At 57.7% G+C, this 10,860-nt stretch overlaps 1 long non-coding RNA gene across 1 annotated transcript; it reads left to right on the forward strand.

Moving 5' to 3' along the window:
* The first annotated feature begins 1,110 nt into the window (after window positions 1-1,110).
* LOC118853838 lies at window positions 1,111-4,771 on the forward strand. The gene is made up of 5 exons (XR_005010690.1): window positions 1,111-2,810; window positions 3,053-3,173; window positions 3,705-3,806; window positions 3,924-4,025; window positions 4,134-4,771. It is a non-coding gene; the product is annotated as an uncharacterized LOC118853838 (long non-coding RNA).
* The last annotated feature ends 6,089 nt before the right edge of the window (window positions 4,772-10,860 follow it).

Below are 10,860 nucleotides of genomic sequence, written 5' to 3' on the forward strand. Positions count from 1 at the left end.
ATCCAGGGAGGCCTCAGTTGTGGCCTTGGGTCACTGGCTGGGCCCCGAAACCCCATTTGCAGTTTGGCCCCTGGGGACATGGGGAGCCACCCAAGCTACTGGATTCCCTGCCTTTTCAGCCCACAGCAAATCCTTGCAAAGTGGGAGTTTGGAGAGACTCAGTCTGTGAAAGCAAATGCCTTCTAATGTCTTTGTTGTTCAATCCTCTGCCACCACAACGCTGACTCTCTAGGCAGGCCTTCCAGTGGAGGGTCTAGCACAGGGTCTAGCGCCTGCCTCAGCGGACCAGAGGGTCTAGCGCTCCGTGGTTCCAGGGGTGGTTCGCGCTTCTTGTCCTGTTTGGGGCCACCAGGGTGCACCCAAGAGCCTCCTCAGCCGCTAGCCAGCCAAACCTGAGCTTGCAGAGAAGTCGCATTGTTCCCAGGCGGGGAAGCTAGGAGACGGGGATCCCAGTCTAAGGTGGACAAGAGGGACTGTAAAATCTGGGGCAGGACACTGGAGCCCATATTTCTATGTTCCTGCTCTAGGTGGCCTGACTCCCTGGGACCCTGGCTTCTCCTTCCCTCCTTTCTGCTTATCTACCCCAAGCCACGTGGCCAAACCAAGACCCCAAAGCAAACCCCACTGGTTCCCCTCCAATCCCTTCCCAAGCAAAGGCCTGTGAGACCCCACCTTCAGGGCAGACCCCGGGCCTCACACTTAGTGGATCCAACTCTGAGTTTGAGCAACAGTGTTTTTCTGCACACATCCCTGTGCTTGGCTGATATGGGGGAGACCCAAGGAGTGGAGATGGTCCCTACCCTCCGGGGGCTTCCATTCTAGTTGGGGGGAGTGAAAAGATGCACGAACTTGGGCAAGAACTCTATGTATGCCCCCGGGAGGAAGTGGATAAGTGCCAAGGCTTGGCGAGCTCACAGGAACAGTTTGGGGAATTGGGGGCAGGGAGGGGAGCGGTGGCTGCGGGCTGGAATGGCCCCCGGAGGAGGGTGGAGCTCCATGTGCGCCCTGAAGAATGGGCAAGCTGGGGATTGGCTGAGCGAGGTGGGGAGGGCATTCCAGGCGGGGCCATCCCCTCTTGAAAAAGGCCCCGGGCCGGGGCAGAAAGGCGGGTGGGGGGTGGGACTTGGACAGGGCCAGTCCGGTCTCGCTCCGGAGCGGGAAGCTCGGAGCATGTAGAGGGGGACCAGCTTGGGTGGCGGCTGGCTAGCCCCAGCCAGCCCCAGTGGCAGCCGCGGGAGATGGGCTTGATCAGGAGAGGAGCATTTGCGGTTTGAATCTGTTGGTGTTGGTCGTTGGGCTACTTCCCGCCATGGCCCAGGCTCCTAGCACAAGGACCAGTGCGAGGCGGCCTGAGCAATGGCGGGACGCGGACAGACGGCGGGGAAGCAAATGGCGGTGCCACTGAGGGTAGGTCAGGATGGGGGGCGCTCTGGCAGGCAGGATGACGAGGCGAACGCTGCAGTGCGGCAGAGAGCGCAGCCCTTGCAGGCAGCGGCACTTCTCAGTCACACGTGCTGTCCGCGCTCTGTGCCTCAGTTTCCCCATCTGTAGAATGAGGGGGTTGGACTAGGCGATCTCTCTGGGCCTTTCGAGCTCGGACATTCTGGGATTCTCTGTGGAGTTGTAAGTGACAGGGAGGCATCTGGGAGACTGTAAAAAAAAAAAAAAGGTGGGTTTGGAAGTAGGGACCATCTTAGCGTTCGAGCCGCAGACCCAGAGAATCCCCATTGTCTGAGCTGGCAGAAACCGAGAGGTCTTCTCCGACCTCCTCGCGTTGGAGATGGAGTCACTGAGGGACAGAGGCCTTGAGAAGGGACTCGATCAGGAGAGAGAAGCAGGGGAGACGAGATCAGGATCGAAAAGAGCCTCAGGGTGAGCCCCAAGTTATAGAGTAGGAGGCGAAGGTGCAACGGAGACCGAGGAGTAACCAGAAAGACCGAAAGAGACCCAGAAAATGTAGCTTCATGGAGGGCAGGGGGGAAACGTCAGGAAGGAGGAGGCGAGGAACACCAGCAGACCAGCAGCAGCCAAGTCAAGTCGGCTTGGAGAGAGGGGAGAGAGCGAGGCGAGGGAGGCAGGCGGTGTAGACCAAGAAGGAGAGGCGCGAACTAGGGGCGCTCTCAAAGGACACTAGTCGAGCCAAGGCGGCTAGGATCCGGGAAAGAGCCGGGCGGAGGACCAGGGAGCCAGGTCCTCGGGCTGAGCAAGGGATCACAGCCAGGAAGGCTGCCGATGACCTCCGGCTCCTCGCTGCGAGGCGAAGGCATCTGCAGAGAGACCGTGGGAAGGAGCGGGATGCCCCAGCAGAGGCAGGCAGGCAGGCAGGCAGGCTGAGGCTAGCTAGGCCGGGGAGGTGCACGCTCCCGCGACCTTCTCCAGGAACTCTTTGCAGCCCGGGAGCCGGAGCGGAGAAAGCAAACAGTGGAGGCTCCGAGCACTGTCTGCTTTATCCGCTCCTGCTCCTGGGGCTGACCTAGCAAACGCGCAGCGGAAGGCCAAGGATGCCGGGGTATCAAGGGTGCTAGTGAGGGCAGCACAGAAATGGCTCACCATGGAGGAGCAGAGGTTGGTTTGGGACGTGAATCTGGCTGGAAGGGGGCGAGCGGAGGGGCCCCGCGAGCTGGGAGGGCTTCAGTGATTTAAGGTCCCCCTGAGGGTGGCGAGGGGGAGCCAGTCACGAAGCAAGCTCCCCAAGTAGTATGAAGTCACACCAGTGCGAGACGGCAGAGGTGAAGCTGATGCCCAGTGGGCACCCGATGTGAATGAACGAAGGCAGATGAGAGTCGGAGCACCATGAACGACAAAGAGTGGTGAGTGGGGGTATGAAATAGGGGCTTCCATGGCAGTTGGGCAGGAGGGGGTGGGGCTGGCGCCTCTCCAGAGAGGCCCTGAGCTCAGCTGGAAGGATGCCCATATGGAGCCACTGCCCCTGGGGCTGGACCCTCTTCCCCCAGAAAGAGCCCTGCTGGGTTAGGTCCCAAGGGGGATGAGGGCGGAGGCTTGTCTCACTTATGAACACAGCCTCCATTACTTCGTGGTTTGGTGCTTGTAGGAAAAGGTGGGGTATCATCAGAAAAACACTGATACCGGTGCAGCAACCGCCATGCTAGCGAATCAGAAGACCAGTGGCAAAGACACGAGTACATGGGATTGCTCGTCCAGGCTCTGTAAAGGTGAGTGAGTCTTGTGGCCCCTGGGATTCCCCGGGCCCTCCTGCGAGGGTCTGAGAGAGCACAGAAGGGGAACTGAGGCCCAAGAGAACTTGTCCAGTGTCACGTAGAGAGCTGTTGCCAGAAGTGAAGCCAGGACCAATGTTCTTTCCACTGCCCCACCCTGCCTCTCTATCTGTCTCCCCCACCTGCCATGTGCCTCCTGACTTCCCCAGCATTAGCTAACAGTCCGGAACAGCAGGATCCCCAGGACTCAGAGGTGTGGGACTGAGGCCAGGGCAGAAGTCCAACATCCTGTATCCTGCTATACAATGACCCCCACACACACACACACACCACACACACACACATACACACATACCACACACATATACACATACCACACACACCACACACATACCTAACATACATCATACCACACACACACACACACACATACACACACCGAACACATACATACACACACACACACACACACACACACCTGGCTCTAAGTTAACCATTTCTAATCCCCATCATCTTCCTCCTTGCCAGATCAATCTCCGATCACTTCACTGATCTAGCAGCAGTCAGGGAAGGAGCCTTTCTCACCCAGCCAACTCCCCCCAGGCATAAGCATGTGGGCATGAAGAAAGGGTAAGTTGCTGCCACTTGGGGACCTAAGGCTCCCATGTAGGGGGAGCAAGCCCCCCCAGCTGGCCTGAACCCCCCAGGTCAGAGGTGGCCAAGCTCACTCCTCTCTCGCTCTTCCAGATTACATCCTGGCCAAGGTCCCGGCCCAGGCAAAGCCCAGGACAGGACCTTTTCCCATCTGCTAACAAGATGCCACTTGATTCAGACAGCATGGCCAGAAAGGTGAGCACAAACAGGGCCTTCTCTGTGCTGCCCACAGGGGCCTCTGGCCCTTATGCCTGAATTCCCCATTAGGGGCTAGCTACATTGATCGTGTCCTCGATTTCACAGGCCCCAGGCCCAAGACCCGGGATCCGTGTGTTGACGGCACAGAGAAGAATGCTGACCCACTGGGGGTTGCTGAATCCCCTCACCCAGAGAAGAGAGAACCTCAGAGCACACAAAAAAGTCCTCCAACAAGATGCTCCCAGAAGCCCTCCCCAACAAAGACCCGAGCCCCCACTCTCCACAATGTTCCGCCAATAACTCAGCCTCTGTTTTCTCCCCTCCAAATCCATCGCCTCCTGGAAGCCTTCCATGATGAGAGATCCCCTCCCCCCCCCACTCCACCCTTCCCCCTGATCCTGGTTTTCCCATCCCCCTCTCCCTCCAGCCCCCCACCCGCCCCCCCAAATGTAATGTCCCTCGATTCTGCGACCCTGAAGCCCTTACAGATTCCAATTGCACTAAGTAGTTCGTTTGCACTGATGCGTGTGCATGGTCCCCACGAGTGTGTGAGTGAGTGTGCGTGTGCATGTCTGTGTCAGTCCTGTCTCGGCTAGCCTGCTCCCCCACGAGCCCAGGCTAGTCCTCCACTTACACCTCTTACAGTTCACTCCCCTGTTCCCCCTCCCCCAGAGCCTGCCCGCCAGGGCTGGCTCTGCACACACTCAATAAACACTGTTGACAGACAGCAGGGTTTCTCAGGATTGGAGTCACAATCATTGACCTGAATGAGGCGTCGGAAAACGGGCTGGGTGGGGAGGGGGGAGGGCGAAGGGCTGGGGGCTGGGAGGATCCCCATGTGCCGAGGGGGAGGGGTGGGGGAAGGAGGGAAGGAAGGAAGGAGGGGAAATTCCTTCAGAGATAAGGACCACTGAGTCCAGGACGGGGGAGGCAGGGAACAGGACCCCAAGTGGTGCCACTCATGGAACTGGGTCTGCCCTGTACCCCACAATTTTTGCTCCCCACTCTGGCCTCCTTGGCCCTCTGTGAATTCCCAAATCACATGGATTATCATTCCCTTCCCTCTTCCCCCCACCCTGCCAACTCTCCTGACCCCCAGACAGAGAGCCCTGGGCTCAGCAAGGCTGAAACTGGTTCTCATTTTATAGGGATTATGTGGCCAGTCCTAAAACATTAAAAGAGTGGGAGTGAAACCTGAGTCAGCCCCCCGCCAGAATTGAGAACAAGTTTACCATGTGTCTGGGCACTGCCTTGATTCATTAAGCTGCTTTCTTTAATAAAATGTAGAACTAACTGGAGGGGGGGGGGGGACTCCCAACAGAAGGCTGGGCAGGCAGTGTGGCTGGCGAGACAGCAGGGCAGCGGCCCCACACACCCTCCTGCAGACGGCAAGAATCTGGAGGGGGAAGCCAGGAAGCTAGCTCCTCGCCTCCAGCTCCTCTCCAGTCTTGCCTGGGCCTGGGAATCGGGCTCTCCAGGGAACACCTATATCCTCCTGCTGCTTCCAGGGATCCCAGGGGCCCCTCCAACTAGGCCTCATCTCACCAAACCCAGCAGCAGCCCCTTTTTCATTCCATAGTCATTCTTCAAACATTTTCAGTTGGCGAAGCTCACAGCTGTGGCTTCCGGGCTCCATCCCACTGCCAATCCCCCCCCCCCCATGCCTCAGTCTCCTCCATGTGTCCCAAATGCCTATCTTGTAGGGTCATGCCAACAAGAGTGTGCCCTGCAAAGATGCCTAAGAGCTGGCAGCCTGAGCTAAAGGGAAGCAGCAAGGAATGAGGCCAAGATCCCTGGGGCTGGGGCTGAGGACCCTCTTGGCCTCTTGGACATGAATTCTGAGCCAGCCTCCTGCCTGCTTGGTGCCTCGGGTTCCCGATCTGTAAAATGAAGGGACTGAGTGGTGTCTAACAGCCCAGGAGGCTTTGAATCTTGGGTTCCTGCTCCCTGACAAGGGGGCCGCACCAGAGCGGAAGGCTGCCACTAACCCTCACCCACAACCCTGATGCCTATATGACCCGCATCTGTCCTTGAGGGCTTGAGGCAATCCACATCAGCTTGGGCTCAAACAGACAAAGCAGCCCAGATGTTCGCAGCTCCATGGGAAGAGCTGTTGGAAAATGAAATTGGGCTCCTTGGCCCCCTCTCCACTCTTACTCCCCCACCCACCCCCCTCCCAAGGCACTGAGCAGCTCATGCAAAAAAGCATCTAAGCCAACTGACAAAGACCAGATAGGGAGCGAGCTTCAAACACAACAACCAATCACTCCGAAATGAGCCCCCACCCCCCCTCCATTCTCCCCCCATTTCCCCCCACCCCCATTCTCCCCTCTGTTCTTTCTCCCTCCCTTCTCCCCCTCCTAACCTGCCTTCTTTTCCACCCCTTCCCCCCCCTAAATCTTGCTGCTCCATCAAGAACTAATACTCTAGTAGGATTTCCATGAAACTCTGGAACCTTTCTGAATAATGCTGGCTAAGAGCCCAGCACCCAGCTCCCTTGGGTCTGAGTGGAGGCTTGGATGGGAAGGCACTTGGAGAAGCCCACTCATCCAAGGCCCCTCATTTGACATATGGAGAAACCGAGGCCCCAGTCATGGATACAACAAGCTATTGTGGCTCCAAAACCATTCCCACTCCATACAGGAAACTATGCCCCCCCACTCCGGTCCTTCCCTGTGACTGAGTCTGGTCTCCCCAAGGCAACTGGTTTGGCCCAGTCCCTAGAAGAGTCTGTGTCTTCTCCCCTCTCTCTCAGCTGCCATGGCCCCATACTGGGAGACTTAGTCAAGTGCCAGGGAGAGACCTCTCCTCAGGGGCTCCATTAGCAAGCCTGGGAGAGGTTACAAGCACTTAACATGGGCTCTCTGGCCCGATCTAGAAATGAAAGTGTGCCTGGGCAGGAAGAGTCAGTCCAGAGCTGGTCTCTGGGGCCCAGCTCAATCAAGTCGCATGGCCCAAGTGTGTTTGCAGAAGGATCTGGCCTCTCTATTTGGTGTTAAGTGATTAGCTCTATAAACCGCCTTTATAATAAACACAAGCCCCCTTTGGCTGCTCTGGCCCAGCTGCCATCAAGGGCCAGCTTGCAGAAAGCTTGGCTGGGAAGCTGGTGGGCATGGTGGCAGCTGCTGGTGGCCACGGGGCAGAGGTGGCCAGCTGGGGAGAGGGGGAGGGGGTGTGAGGGAAGAGCAGACCTCTTTCCAGATTTCTCTGCTCTCAACCTCATTGCGAAATGCTCCATGTTTCCATGTTTTCCTGGAAATCCCTGGGCTAAGGATGTGGTTCAGGAATCAGAGAGACCCACCGGGGTAAAGGTAGCCAGCCCTTGGCTCTCCTAGCCGTCCAGACCTTTCTGTTATTTGTGTTGTGTTGTTGGGCTCCTGGAAACAGCCAGGCCGGGTAGGCCTCTGCTGGGACTGTGTGCACGAGCCCTCACATGAGCATACACACATGCATGCACACACATAATACATAGAGGCACATAATACAACACACGTGTGTGTTTGCCTGTGTATGTCCACACACCTACATGTACACATGTATGCATTTGTACATACAGAACCTAGGAGGCTTCGTTTAGTTTATCTGCACATCCTCTCTTCTGGGGTTTCCACGTCCAAGCCCTTTGACACAGTGAGTGTGTATAAGGTCTTTGTACTGGGGGATTTGGGGCTTGGGAGGTTTCCCCCCAGGCCCACCAAAAAAGTAAAATCTGCCCCCCCAGCCTCTCCTGGCATATGACCTAAGCCTCCCTTTGTCTCCAGAAGCCCGCACCCCAGCCCCAGGTGGGTGAGCATCCATGATGCCTGTGTGTACGTGTGCATGTGGGTGTGGGTAGGTGCCCTGGTGTTTGCTTTGCTTTTTACTCTTTAAGAAAAAGGCTGGGTCTTGGAGAAATGTGTCAGTGTGAGTGATGATAACAAAACTCCTGCTGGAAAAAGGACAGGACAGGAAGGGGGCTGGGAAGACCCCAGGGTGCAGTGAGCCCAGGCTGAGGCTGGGGTTGCCAGGCCCAGTGACCCACCACTCTCTGAAGCCACCAAACTACCACACAGATTCAGAGGTCATCCTCTAACCAGGAGTCCACAGCCTTAGACAGGCAGGTGGGTTAGGGGAGCAGAGTCCAGAAAAACCTCCTGGGACCCAGGTTTGGAACTGACCAGGTGGGAAATACTGCCAGTGGGTGCTCCCTGACTTCCTGTTTCTAAGAAACATGGCTTCAGACAGATTTTAAGGAGAGGCTACTGGCCTCCCTCCCTCTCCGCTGACTACCCAATGGGGCGGTACCTCAATGTCCCCATACTCAGGGAAGTGTCCACCAAGCAAATGGGGCTTGGATCTCACTCACAAATCTAAGGGGTGGAGCTGGGAAAGAGGGAAGGTCCCAGAAAGATCGGGAAGAGTCTGGTCAAATGCCATCTGAAGGATAGGGGAAGCTATTGAGCGTACACCCATGTCCCCTGGGCTTTGAACACTGGAGTCCCAGGACCCTCAGGTGACCCCGACTCCTCCATCGCCCCCAGCCCCAGAAATTCTGGGAAGGTCAAGGGCTAAGTCTTTTAGAAAGAAGGTGGAGCAGGTGATGGGGACTCTGTGTGTCTGTGTGTGTGTGTGTGTGTGTGTGTGTGTGTGTGGTGTGTGTGTGTGGTGTGTGTGATGTGTATGTGTGGGTGTGGGTGTGAGTGTGGGTGGTATGAGGGTGCTAGGTGTGGATCAGGGGATGCTCAGGTCAATGGGTGCCTCTGTCATTGGGCTGATATGTGCCTACATGTTCCTCCTTGCAATGCTAACCCGGTGTGTGTGACTCGGCCGGCCTTGGTGTCTCCAGGCTCTCCAGGTATGTTTCTCCGCATCTCTGGGTCTGCCGGGTGAGTGTGTGCCACACTCGTGCAGTTGAGTGTCTTCGGGTGTTTGTGTAGCTCTCCGCTGCTGCTCATCAGTCAACTCGGAGGAACATTCTTCAGTGTGGGCCTGCAGCCCCCTGGGGATGGGTGTGGAGGGAAGGACTTTGTTCCACTACGGTAGGAGACCAAAACAAAAAACAAAAAACCCCACAATAGAAAGGAAATGAAGACCAGGAACAATGAGGTCTGGCTCGGCTGCCACTCACTGGGGCTGGGGGGTGGGGGTTTTGCTGCGGCCCCCCAGCCTCACCCAGTCCCATCGGGCATCCCCTTGGTTGGCAGTCCCGTGGAACAGAGGCCGTGGCTACGGGGCCCTGTTCATCCGACAGCCAACCCTGCCTGAGACAGGAGCTGGGGAACCAGGTGGGACCTGAGCGCACAGCTCCCCCAGAACCCCAACACAGAGCTCATTGTGGGCCAGCCATTTCCTAGGTTGACTCCACACAACACCCTTCACTGTTTTACTCGACTCCTCTCCCCATGCTTCCTGAAGTAGGGTGTGGGTGGATTTGGGTGGAGGATGACAAGGGAGGCTCCTTTGTCCTCCATCAGACCAAATGCTGCTGTGTTAAAGCAGAAACCCCAGGAGCTACCACCTGGGAGCAAAGGGAGGGGTGACCCACAGGCCCCCCTCTCGGCCCTGTTTTTGCTCTGGCCAAAGGAGCAGGCCTCTGGAGCCCCCGCCCCCGCCCACCCAATCTGTGTCTCCCATCAGACTGGAGGCTGGGGCCCAGGCCCTAGGGCAGGGGTGCTCCTCACTGCTGAGAGCCAGCTCCTCAAGGGTAGGGAGGGCCCTGCCTTCATCTTTGGGCTGAACCCTGCAGATCAGAGCCTTGCCCTTAGGGTCAAGGAAGGGTCTCAGGGGACTCGGGACATGACAAGCCGGCTCACATTAGCCGCAGGGAGGAAGGAGAAGGTGGGCCTGGAGACTGCCGCTCCCCAGACTACCTTCATGCCTCCCCAGAGGGGGCCAGCTCACGGTGCAGAGGCCTGGCCAGGCTTGGCTGGTCTTGGCCTTCGGGGGGAGGGAGTGAATGTGGCTTACCAGGTTTGGCCCTGATCACCGAGGGTGGCCAGGCCGGGCTGGTGTGGGCAGCAGCCTTTCCCCACACCCGGCTCTGCTGTGGAGGATGGGGAAGACCCAGCCCCTGCAAAGTTCCCTGGGACAAGCCTGGACAGCTCGGAGGGGGAGCTGGCCCCCTCCCTTGCCTGTGCTGGAAACCTTCCCGTCAGGATGTTCTGGTCCATGTCAGCGCTGTACAAGCAAATCAAACAGGCCCCATCCCTGCCCTCTGGGAGTTTCCCTTCCATCAGTGAACACCTGGGCAGACACTTTTAGGGTCGTGGGCCCCCCCCACAGGGACTCATGCAACACTCTCCCAGTCAGTTCAGGTCCTGAGTCCAAGAAGCATAAACAAGCATAGCATGTGTGTGTGTGTGTGTGTGTGTGTGTGTCTAATGTGCCGTCTTAGAACTGGGGAATAAATCACCCCCCAAGCATTTCCTGTAAAGACCAGGGCTATGGGAGCAGACAGACAAAAGGGGGACCCTGCAGGGGGCCCCTGACAGAGAAGGAGGAGAGGCAGGCGAAGGTGACCCTTGGGGGGTGCGGGGAGGGGCAGGCAAGCCAGTGAGCCCTGCACCTGAACTGTAGACAAACAAACCCACAGGACAAGCAGGCAGGATGTAATTAAGTGTGAGGTGCTGAGGGGTCCACAGTGGGGAGGAGGGGGGCTGGGTGGAGGCTGCAGTGGCGGCAGGCAGGTCGGCAGGATGCTGAGGCCTGGAGTGGGGCAGCAGACCAGGTGGGAGGGGGAGGGAAGGGGGGGTGAGAATGTGCTTGGCCCGGGCTTCCCAGGGTGTCCTGAGGCCCTGTGGGGTGGAGGGTGCACAGTGGGCTGAGACCAGATTAGAAAAGGCCTCCAGAGGCT

The sequence above is a fragment of the Trichosurus vulpecula genome, chromosome 6 (assembly GCF_011100635.1).
Source record: "Trichosurus vulpecula isolate mTriVul1 chromosome 6, mTriVul1.pri, whole genome shotgun sequence".
Taxonomy (NCBI): domain Eukaryota; kingdom Metazoa; phylum Chordata; class Mammalia; order Diprotodontia; family Phalangeridae; genus Trichosurus; species Trichosurus vulpecula.